At 42.9% G+C, this 10473-nt stretch overlaps 1 long non-coding RNA gene across 1 annotated transcript; it reads left to right on the forward strand.

Annotated features, from left to right (window-relative positions):
- Positions 1 to 6: 6 nt before the first annotated feature.
- LOC109370675 lies at positions 7 to 10467 on the forward strand. Its single transcript, XR_002121010.2, has 3 exons — positions 7 to 95; positions 8801 to 8960; positions 9817 to 10467. It is a non-coding gene; the product is annotated as an uncharacterized LOC109370675 (long non-coding RNA).
- Positions 10468 to 10473: the final 6 nt, after the last annotated feature.

Consider the following 10473-nt stretch of genomic DNA (forward strand, 5'->3'; position numbering starts at 1 on the left):
TGCCCAATGACGGCGTTAACCCAGCGGTGCTTTGGCGCCGCCTGCTGGAGGAGTCCGGAACTGCACCCGGAGCCGAACTGACGCCGCTCTGTCCGGTGAGGAAACGGGGCGGGAGGGAAGCGCTGAGATCTGAGCAGCCCCGGGCTTTGCCATCCTCCAGCTGCGAGGCGGTGCCTCCGTCATTAATGCCATCGACAGCTTTCGTCGCTGTTTGTCTGCTTTTCCCATCGTGGTTTATAAATATATGAAATGATGTTGGCAATCCTGACGTGGCCCCACGGTTCCCTCTTAGCACAGATCAGGGATCACAAACTTAATCTTTGCCAAGTTCCTTCCCACCCCAACGCACGGGGTCCCTTCCTCAGCCGGGCGGCACTTCATTCACTCCACTCATTTTTCACCCCCCCACCCCCCCATCCTACCTTATGTGCTTCTTAAGAAGCTGTACGTTCAGGTCACTGTTGCTATCATTCCAGCCCAGAAAAATCTGTTTGGGTTTCTTATAGGGCCCGAGAAGTGCAGCATCCCTGCATCTGCCATGGGGAACTCGGCATCCTTGTGTGCCATTGGGAATGCAGCGTGCCTGTGTCTGCCATTGGGAATGCAACATCCCACAGCAGAGCCCTGGAGGGGGAAAATATTACAAACATTTCTCATAGAGCAGACAAAATGGGTGAGGGAGATGATGGTTTATATTAAACTATAATGAAATTTTTGTTTATGGCCCAGCTCCTCCCTTACATCCAGAATGTGTCATTTAGGTGATCGGGCCAGCAGGTGGCAAACGTAATTGAATTCAAGAAAATAAACAAGGAAGCAGGCTGGGGACCGGCTGCTAAAAAGATGACATCTCATTTACTAATTAGGAGGATTTACAGGATGCTGTATTTAAAAACAAACGATTATTGATAGCTCATCTGGATCATGAAAGTTACCTTGGAGGTTCAGCTTCCCATAACCAACACTGCTGCCACACGTGGCTGCAGCTCACGCAGTGATGCTGATGTGATAACAGGACCTGAAACAAAAACCCTCGTGGGCCACCTGGTGCAGATCTGTATGGATGTGGATTCCCCTCAGAACCTTCATTTTGAGATACACTTTGGCTAAACGATGAATGAATCTTTCCTTATGAACTTCCAAGGCGTTACAAAGGACGGGTGGCGGCAGCCAACCCAGGAGCCTTTTGTCAGTGTACGATTCTGCTGTAACAGAGTTGAATGTTGTGTGTCTCTTCCCAGCAGATCGTTAGTTAATCACCATATGTGAGCTTTCATTGCCCTTTTGATAGATTGGAGCTCATAAACTTCTCATTGAGTAGATTGGATTTACTGTTACGCCGTTCCTTTTTATGAACAGAATAAATCAATATGGGGTGCATCCGTTTATTTTATTTTTACTGTTTATTCCAACGGGTGTTAAAGCTGTACCGAAAGAAACAACTCGTCTCCAGGAACGGGAGCTCTGATGCCCACTGTTCTGCTGCAGAGCTCATCGTCTGGTGGTGCTTTGGGATGCAGCCCACCTCAGACAGCGAGAGCTGCAGGTGTTACCCAGAGTCACAAGGACAGGAAATGTTCCTGCCATTACCTGAATGCATTTTTAAGTCCTCCTAATACCTGTTACTGCGGTAGAAAGCTTTCTTTTCTTTACTGGGGAAATATGCCAGAGGAAGACCAATTCTTGCAGCAGTGCCATCGTGTGACTGCAGCTCGTGTGGTTTCAGACTGCATGATGGAGATTTTGTGTTTGGATTCAGCACTGCTTCTGCAGTTTTCTCCTTAAGATTGCATCGTTATCAGTATATTCAGTCCCTAATTACATCTGGTCACACTAACCTTTATTGACAATTAGAAGTAGGCACCGCATCGGCTGAAAAGCATCCTTTTAGGTGGAACATCTTGTTTTGTTTGAGTAATGATCTCAGTTTGCGTTCACACGGCGTTCATCGCTTGGACCTGACATCTTTTGGAAGAAGAAAGCAGGGCAGTGCCCAGAGCAGGTTTTCAAATGCCATACCAAAATGAAGTTATAAAAGAGGATGTGTTCCCCTCTGTTCTTTATCTGAAAAACTGGAAGGTGTCCTCAATTCACAATTCGGAATCAAAGCTGTCACTTGATAGAACGCAAGGAGTTGCAGTTTCCTTTCAAATAACTTGTAATAGCAAGTCCTGCGTGCTGATCAGCCAAACTGAAGTCTTGTTTCTTTGGTGACAATTCTTTAAGTGTGGCACTGTGATATTTTCCTGCTAAAGTCGTGGGATTTGTCCTTTTTTTTTTCCTTTCTTTTCATTCATTACTGTTACTATAACTCCAACCCTTCTGCCCTAAAGCCCAATTTTTTTGCAGTGGAAAGTCTTACCTGCATACAACCACTGCTGTATTGCTCACGAGAGGAGCACATCCCTAAGAAATCCTCCACGTGCTGTGGTCAGAAACAAAATGTTGGGACTATAGGAGATCTGCTGACAAAACTCCGTGGCATCCAGGAAGGAAATGGGATGATAGGAATAAAAAGAAAAGAGAAAAGGCCCAAGGAACGTGCTGATACCACAATACATCATAGGATAGCAGAATCATTAATGTTGGAAAAGACCACTGAGACCATCCAGTCCTACTGCCCTCCCATTGCTGCCATGCCCACCTGCACCACACATCTGTGTCACCTTTCTGTTCTCCTTTTCACTGCTTCCTTTTATCTCTTTCTTTAACTATCCTCATCGATTCTCACTTTATTTATCGTTTTCTTATCTGTCTCATTCCTTCACTTCTCTGTGGTTGCATTTTTCTCTTTCAGTTGTTTACCTTGCTTTGAACATTTTCCCAAACTCTTCCATTTTCCTCTCAGCTAGCCTAAACATACACATTAAAACACCATTTGTCACCCCTTCCATTGCCACTTTCTTTCCTTTTCTCCCCCAGAACCCATATTTTCCCCTTTCCTCCCTACTTTCACCATTCTTTCCCCTCAGCATTGGTTGCTATCTGTCTTCCCCACGCACTTTTCCTGCAGACTGAAGTAGGATTTGGACCTTGAGCTGTTAATGATGCAAAAGTGGGTAGAGACGATGTTAAAATCCCTGAGGAGGGCATCTCCTAAGTGCTCAGAACTGAGAGAAAATGGTCCTGTTGAGCAAATTTAACTTCCCTTCAAAATTCTGGCTCCGTCCTTCCAGTTGGAAAGAAGATGATATAATTTGTTGTTGCAAGCTGTTAAAGTCTGAGATGGAAGGAGGGGAATAGGCTGAAGTTATTTTATGAACTGTTCATTTCTTTGTGGGAGGCTGTTAAAATAAAGCAACAGTATAAAAGATGAATTATATACGATTTAATGTAAAGCTGTTTGATGCCATTATGATATTTCTTCCTTGATTGTCTCACATTTCTGTACTTTGTAAAAAGTTTTGCGTGGTTTTTTTGGTCCTTTCTGCACATTATGAAAATTGTACTGAGAGGAGTAAATTCATTTGCATAAAATTGACTGCAAAGAGCAATTAGCCCTTCATTAATATGCAAATTTGGTCCGGTGCAAATCCATCTATATATGAGGCTTAAGTATGCAAGTCAGTCTTGCTGTGCGAGAAACCCAGATGCTTTTATTTACTTTGAAATTGAGGGATTTGGTTAATGATGTTGTTGACAGGAAAACTTGAATAAATTTGATGATCACCATCTTTTATATTAGACGAGGCCCACAGTAAAAAATTACCAAGTAAAATACCAATTTTATTTGGTAATTTCCTATTACCAATCTAGTAATAAAATGGAAGATACAAAGTAATAGAGCTAGATTTCCTAATGTAGTTATCCCGAGACTTAAACTGTTCCCCAAAGATAGAACCATTTTTCTTAAACTTTGTTTTTCCAGAGGGTAAAGCTGTATGAATAACACGCTGCCTTGAGATTTTAATGCTGGAAAGTTCTCTCCGTTGCTTGTTTCATTTGAAGAGAGTGTAAGGCCTGGGAATTAAAAGCAGGAGTTTGGGAAATGGGCGTCACCATCATCTTCCATTACTTGTCCAGTGAGTCTCCTCAAGAGCAGCGTTGAGGTCTTTGCTTTGAACCAGTGGAGTCAGACTGGAGGCTGTCTGAACCCATGGCCAATTTCAGTTGCATCACCGAAGCCAATTCATAAACACATAAAGACAAAACAATTCATAAACACAGAAACATAAGTCAATTCTTTTTTCTTCTTCTTTCATATATATGTATGTACCTGTTCAAGTCTTCCCAGCCCCCAGTAGCACAGCTTTCACACAGTCATCACTCAACACAGATGGGCTCAGAGAAGCAGAACCTATGACTTATGATTCTCTTTACTCACAGAGGGACAACGTGGTTTGTCCCACTCTCCTTACTGCCTCGTGATGCGGGTTTCTCTGATTTTATCCACTCGTGCCACAGCAGTCATCCTTCTTGGGTCCCCTTGCATTTGTCAGTCTTGTCTCCTTGGCACTGCAGACTTTTCCTATTGCTTTTCTCCTCTGTGGTTCTCTCAGGCCTAATTTTAGCTCTGGCAGAAGGAACCCACTCTTTTACTTCAGTCGTACTCCCTTTTGCCAGAACTAAATTTGATCTGCCTTGCCCGTGTGGCACATTGACACCTTTAAAATAACAGAGAAACGTCCCTTGGGTGAGCAGAACTGTGGCAATGCATGAAGCTCTGCTTTCAACTGCCTGAGGATGAGTTAATGGATTGCACCATTTGGTTCCTCCTTTTTGGCACGGCTGTTTGGGGTGGAAATCCTCACAGTGGCCAACAGTTTGGTGTAGCCTTGAAAGGAAAATCTACAGGGAGAAAAGAGAGAGAATTGAGAATTCAGAGAATCACAGAATTATTGAGGCTGGAAAAGACCACTGAGATCATCCATTCCAATCATACCCCAAATCCAGGGGATGTGGGGGATCTGCTGGACTTGTTCGGGCTGTGGTTACTGCAGAAGGAAATCTGTCCTTCCTTCCCATCACAGTAAGGCAATCAGAAGGCACAGTGTGCACCTTATATATGCAGTACACAATAGTTTGGGAGATGGCAAAATGATAAAAGGGTGAAACTTTTGAAACTGTAACATCTTTGTAAGTGTTAGTAGTCTCTGCCTATGAGATCACACAATTGCTGGATGGTTTCTCAGTAGCATCCATAGCACTCTTGGCTCCACGTCCCAAAAGAAGGAAAATATTAATTTGCAGAGTCAGTGGGTAAACAGCAGCATCTCAGCACAACCTGAGCATGTCTCCCATCAGCTTTATAATCTTTATATTCTAAATAAATAAACGTTTCAGCCTCAGAGTTTTTTAGTCCAAAATGTACTTATTACCTCATAAATTCAACCCCCATTCCAGTTAACATCTAATTAAACCGCAGCACGGCGCGTGCCATCTTATTAATAATGAAACTGTGTCCTGAAAGAATCACTGCATACTTTGGGCATTCTTCTCCTTACTTTTTTTCTTGGAACCAACGTGATGAGTGGGGCACACAGTGCCCCATTGTTCTGTGCTTCTCCAAACTTTGCAAGTATCTGAGTGCATGTGGATTTTTTTCCACTCAGTAAAAAAGAGAGAGAAAAATCTGTGTGTTTTTGCACTTGGGAAAAGGGAGGACCAACGCCACTGGGTAGGCACAGTTATGCAATGTGATTGTGCAAGTAATTTTAGCTCATGTTTTCCCCCCTTTGAGGAGATTACTCACAGGAATAAAACCTACTTACAAGATCTTTTTTTTAAGGCAGCTCTCCACTGCACTTGCAATAAAGTGACGGTGACCGCTTTATTTGCAAGAGAGTCTTTACCTATGGGACCTCACAGCCACGCAGATTTGAAAAAAGGAAAACAGTCTTAAAGCCTTTTTAAGGGAAGAAATTTCTTTTAATTCTTTTTTTTTTTTTTTCCAGTGGTAAGTGTACTTACTGTACTCTAATTTATATATATTGGATTTATCCGCGCTTGTGCTTCACCAGGGTTGTCTTTCCATCTTCTCACAACACTCTGATGACTGTGTGCTGACAAGACTTCCTTTATTCAGTTTTCTTCACTTATTGAAGAACGAGGAACTCAGAATCCCAGCTCCTCTACAACGACGTGATTGCACAAGTTTGCACACACATCCCATGTATTCCCTAAGTGTCCCTTTGATCTCTCTAGTCCGAGTACCTCTGGTGAGTAATAATACAAACGTGATCCTTGTTGACGTAGCTCTGCCTGACCAAGTTGAGTTTTCATTCTCTGGTGCCCTCCAGACACTACAACCCCCCAGAATTTTCTGTTTCTGGGTCCCAAATGCCATCGGTACATGTTCTGCTGTATGGCTGCTCTACTGCCTTGTCCTTGGGCTGTCACTGCTGTTCCTGTGCCTGCAGATATCTGCCTTCAGATGAAGGGCACTTCCATCGGTTCCTTTGAATCTTTAGGGTCTCTATGGCATGGGAGGTGTTTTGCTTTCTCCCCAGCCTTGTTGGAATTACACTGCAAAGTTATGCCTTGTGAGATGGGGTAATATTCAGACTGTATGTAGCGCTGCTCAAACACCAGTCAGTCTTCCCGAAAGTTGTTTAAAGAAGACTTCTTTCAACTGCACATGTTGGAGCTTTTGATATCTTAACACATCAAACCCAGCTTTTTCTTTACTATGATATTAAATAGTGGTGATTTGATTCGGCCTCCAGCTGGTCCTCCAACTCCACATCTACACTGCAGTCTCAGCTTAAAGTCTGTGTGCATTTCTGCAGTCATCCTGGGATGGAGCTTTCATGCCTTCCACATCTGAAATCTGTTTCGTTGCAGAACCCTCCAAGACTGCTGCTTGGCTGGAAGGACACAGCTGGGTATTTTCTGCTGTAATGTGACCAATGCACCTCTGTTGATGTCACTTTAATTGCTGGGGATGTTTTTCAAAGTCCTCTACAGAAGGTCTTTGTAGCGACAAGCGGATGGTTTACGCTTCATAAGCAAACATAAAGAAACTGCTGCTCATTGGGGAGGGAGCGATGCAGTTATGAGTCCATCAACATTGAAGTTACAGCACTGAAGGACGCATTTTGATTGTGTTTATGCCACCACATCAAATTTTACTCAGAGTGGAGAAGATTTTGTGACAGAAAAAACAAACTCCAGGAGTAGAGGGAGAGAGGGAAGCTAAATGATCAACATTTTATTTCTCTTTTTTGTTATCATAACTCTAAACACATTGCTGTGTACTCAGTTGCTGGCTTGGAGAGTAGCTTATCTATAAAAATGGAAGTACACCATCACAACCCCCAAATCTCACCTTACCCCAAGCTGCAGAGCTGCACCATTTCGTGTCGGCTCTTCAAAGTCACTGTAGTTGCTCCGATTCCCAAAGGAAGGAGGTTGTCACTCAGTAATTATGCCTTTTGTTGTTGCTGCTGCTTTTCCTGGAGATTCTGCACATTTGCAGATCTCCCAGCTCTACAAGTCTGAGGGACACCGTTTCAACTCTTCCTCTTTTTCACAAGTTATATTTCCATGGAACACTTGGCTGCAGATGAGTAGTTTTACAGTCACATGCCCTAACTTGTTTCCTCTTACTGCTAATTACTGTTCTATTTATATCTTTTCTCACAAGTGACACCATTTTGGGTGCCTCACTTTGCGTAGCATTGGGAGAGCCAAAGGTGTTTCCTTTTCCAGTCCTCTGCCCAGCTCCTCTGGCTGTGGATGATACAACTTTTTAGCACCTAACAGGGAAATTACCACTATTTAAGAGAGAAGAACACAAGGATGAGAGAGGTTCCCCTTGAAAGTTCTCTGCGTAATTGCTGATGATGTTCCAAGCTGCTCTAATGAAGTGCTGCCACTCAGTGTGCTCTTCTTGGAGGACCATCTGTTGCACTTCAGGCACCTAAAGGGCTTGCTATCATTTGTTGGATCAAACAGGTCTCTTTCTTGTTCTGACGTGCTGTAACTCACAAATGGGGACCACATGAGTTCCTTTGCAAAGTGGGAGATAATCCCTTCTGGTGAGCTACAAACGGTCATCATTCGTCTCCAATTTCAGAAGACAAACATAATGATTAAACTCATTTCAGTGCTTTTAAGCACTTTTATTTGTCAGGAAATGCCAGTAATGGGAAAAATCCGAGATCTATGCCATAAGCACGTTGTAAGATTTTTGCTTCTGGTAAATGAACCTGTCCACTGTAGTGGTATCCAGATCTGATACAGACTAACATCTGAATGAAGATGATTTGACTGAATTCCTCAGTTGCCTTATTTTTATCTGTTCAGCTTATTTTTAAGAGTAATTCAAAGAAACTTTCAGTGTCTTTTGGTAAATAGCTGATTCAGAAGATGGAAATGACAGAGTGATAAGCATACATCCCATGAAGGATGTCACACTTGGTCATACTGTCTTTATTCATATGAATTAAGCAGAATCCTCTCCGTGAGTAAAAGGCTCAAGATCAGACATGCAGCAATGATTTGTTTTGATTTTCCTGCTGCAGATTTAAGGAGTGTGCACAGTCATTCACCCCAGACTGGAGATGATAAGTGCAATATTTTCACAGCAGAGTTCTGTCCAAGCCATGAAATGCAGAAAGATTTATCTTTGATTGTTGAATGGTTGTATCTTTTTCTCTTTCCTTCTTCCTAAGCAGCAGCTAATGCTGTGGTCAGAAGCAATAACATGTTAGATCCTGAATGTCAGCACCCCCAGAGATCCTGACGGGACCATTCATGTGCATTCAAACGCCTTAACCAAAGCTGACACCAAAGAGAGCAGAAATGCTCATATTCCTCTTTTTATTGCCATGCATTCAATTCAGCTCTTCTCTTACAGGCCTCTGATAAAACTGACGTCTTCATCGCTGGACAGAAAGCATTCTTGCAATATCTACACAGAGCAGCTGAGCATCAGTGTGCCACCAACAGACATCTCCTGTGAAAACAGTGCAAATCCAAACCACAGTTATGGACACGTTACAAACACTGTCAGATTTGTAAGTATGTGACTAACGAGAAACAAACAGTGCCCCTAATCTAATCTCCTGTGGGAGTATTGCTATTGTCTTTTTTAATTAAAAAGTAACCGGTCTTCTAAATTCATACAAGTGTATGGCATGGCCTTATAGGAACACGTGGATTCCAGTAACTGGGGTGAGCTCTTTCCAAGAAACACACGTTGTGTAAATACCCTGCTGTACCATTTGCATACATACCCGCAGCATCACACACAGCACAGGTTGGGGTTACTTTGCCGGATCTCATCGTATTGCTGAAGCCTGGTAGACATTTCTTTCCAGCAGTGATATTTGTAATCTTTTGCCAGTTGTTTGGTAGCGGTGACTCTGCAGACGGAACGGCTCTGGGCATTCAGCCATTTTGAGGTAGTTTAATTTGTTAAAAATTATCTTTCTTCCCACCCAAGTCCCCTTGAAACCATTTGGAGAAGAGAACTGTTGAGCAGTTGCCAACAACAGGGCCTGCTGAGACCTCTGTATCCTCCCGATAGAACTCTGTGTGCCAGTTGGGGCTGCTGGCACAAGCCTGAACTCTGCTCTGCTGATATATTTCCTTCACGTGGACCAATTACAATAATTACCACTACAATAGCTGAGGTTTAAGCAGTCCGTCTGCACACCATACCTCAGGTTGCTGGCACTGTGCTCCATCCTATAATCTCAGTTTTCTTTGAACTAATTAAGTAGAAAATAAATACTTGGAAAAATTGGGAGAGAGTCTGAATGGAAAACGGAGGCTCAATAGAGGCGTTGTTCTTCATGTCTTGCTGTCCTTAAGCTGCATTTCTTCCTTTTTAGCCTGTGGTTCTAAAAGGTGGCATCTCTTGGTCCACAGGGATGCAGGAGGAGATGCTGCAGACCATTGATTCTCCATATCCAACAGGGGAATCTCAGTGTGAATGAAAAAGCAACAGATCAGGAATGCAAATTAATTATAAAATTCCATGTTTTGTTTTGCTGCATTCCTGTCCAAATGAAGACTTTTGACCAAAGGGGAAATTACCCATCTCGTCCTGCTCTTGGATGGACGTTTCCATGTGACCCTGCTACCAGGACAAGTGGCTATAACAGCCCAGTTCCCAACAAATCCATTGGCTTCAGTGTGATGCAATTCCATCATCCCACCCCCACTCCTGTCCTTTTCAAAGCACTAGTTAATATTTAAATCTAAACAGTAGTCTTTTTTTTTTTCTAATCTGGTCAAGTTTATATTGCAGAAAGATTAACCCAAGAACAAGCACAACCCCACTTGGCCCTATCACTTGCAATACAAATCCAATGTATCCACAATGTATACACAGAAATACATGTCAAATTTCCTCTATGCAGCCTTGCTCTGGGGAGGGGAAGGGGGTAGAAGGAGGCTGCATGTGACAGCTGCTAACTATGCTGCTTAATGCACTTCTGGAAGTTGCAGAGATGAGAACTATGCGAAAAACCTCTCTGAAAAATGGCATATTTTCATGAATGTTCTTTTCCCACAATTTTTTTT

The sequence above is a fragment of the Meleagris gallopavo genome, chromosome 21, assembly GCF_000146605.3.
Source record: "Meleagris gallopavo isolate NT-WF06-2002-E0010 breed Aviagen turkey brand Nicholas breeding stock chromosome 21, Turkey_5.1, whole genome shotgun sequence".
Classification (NCBI taxonomy): Eukaryota; Metazoa; Chordata; class Aves; order Galliformes; family Phasianidae; genus Meleagris; species Meleagris gallopavo.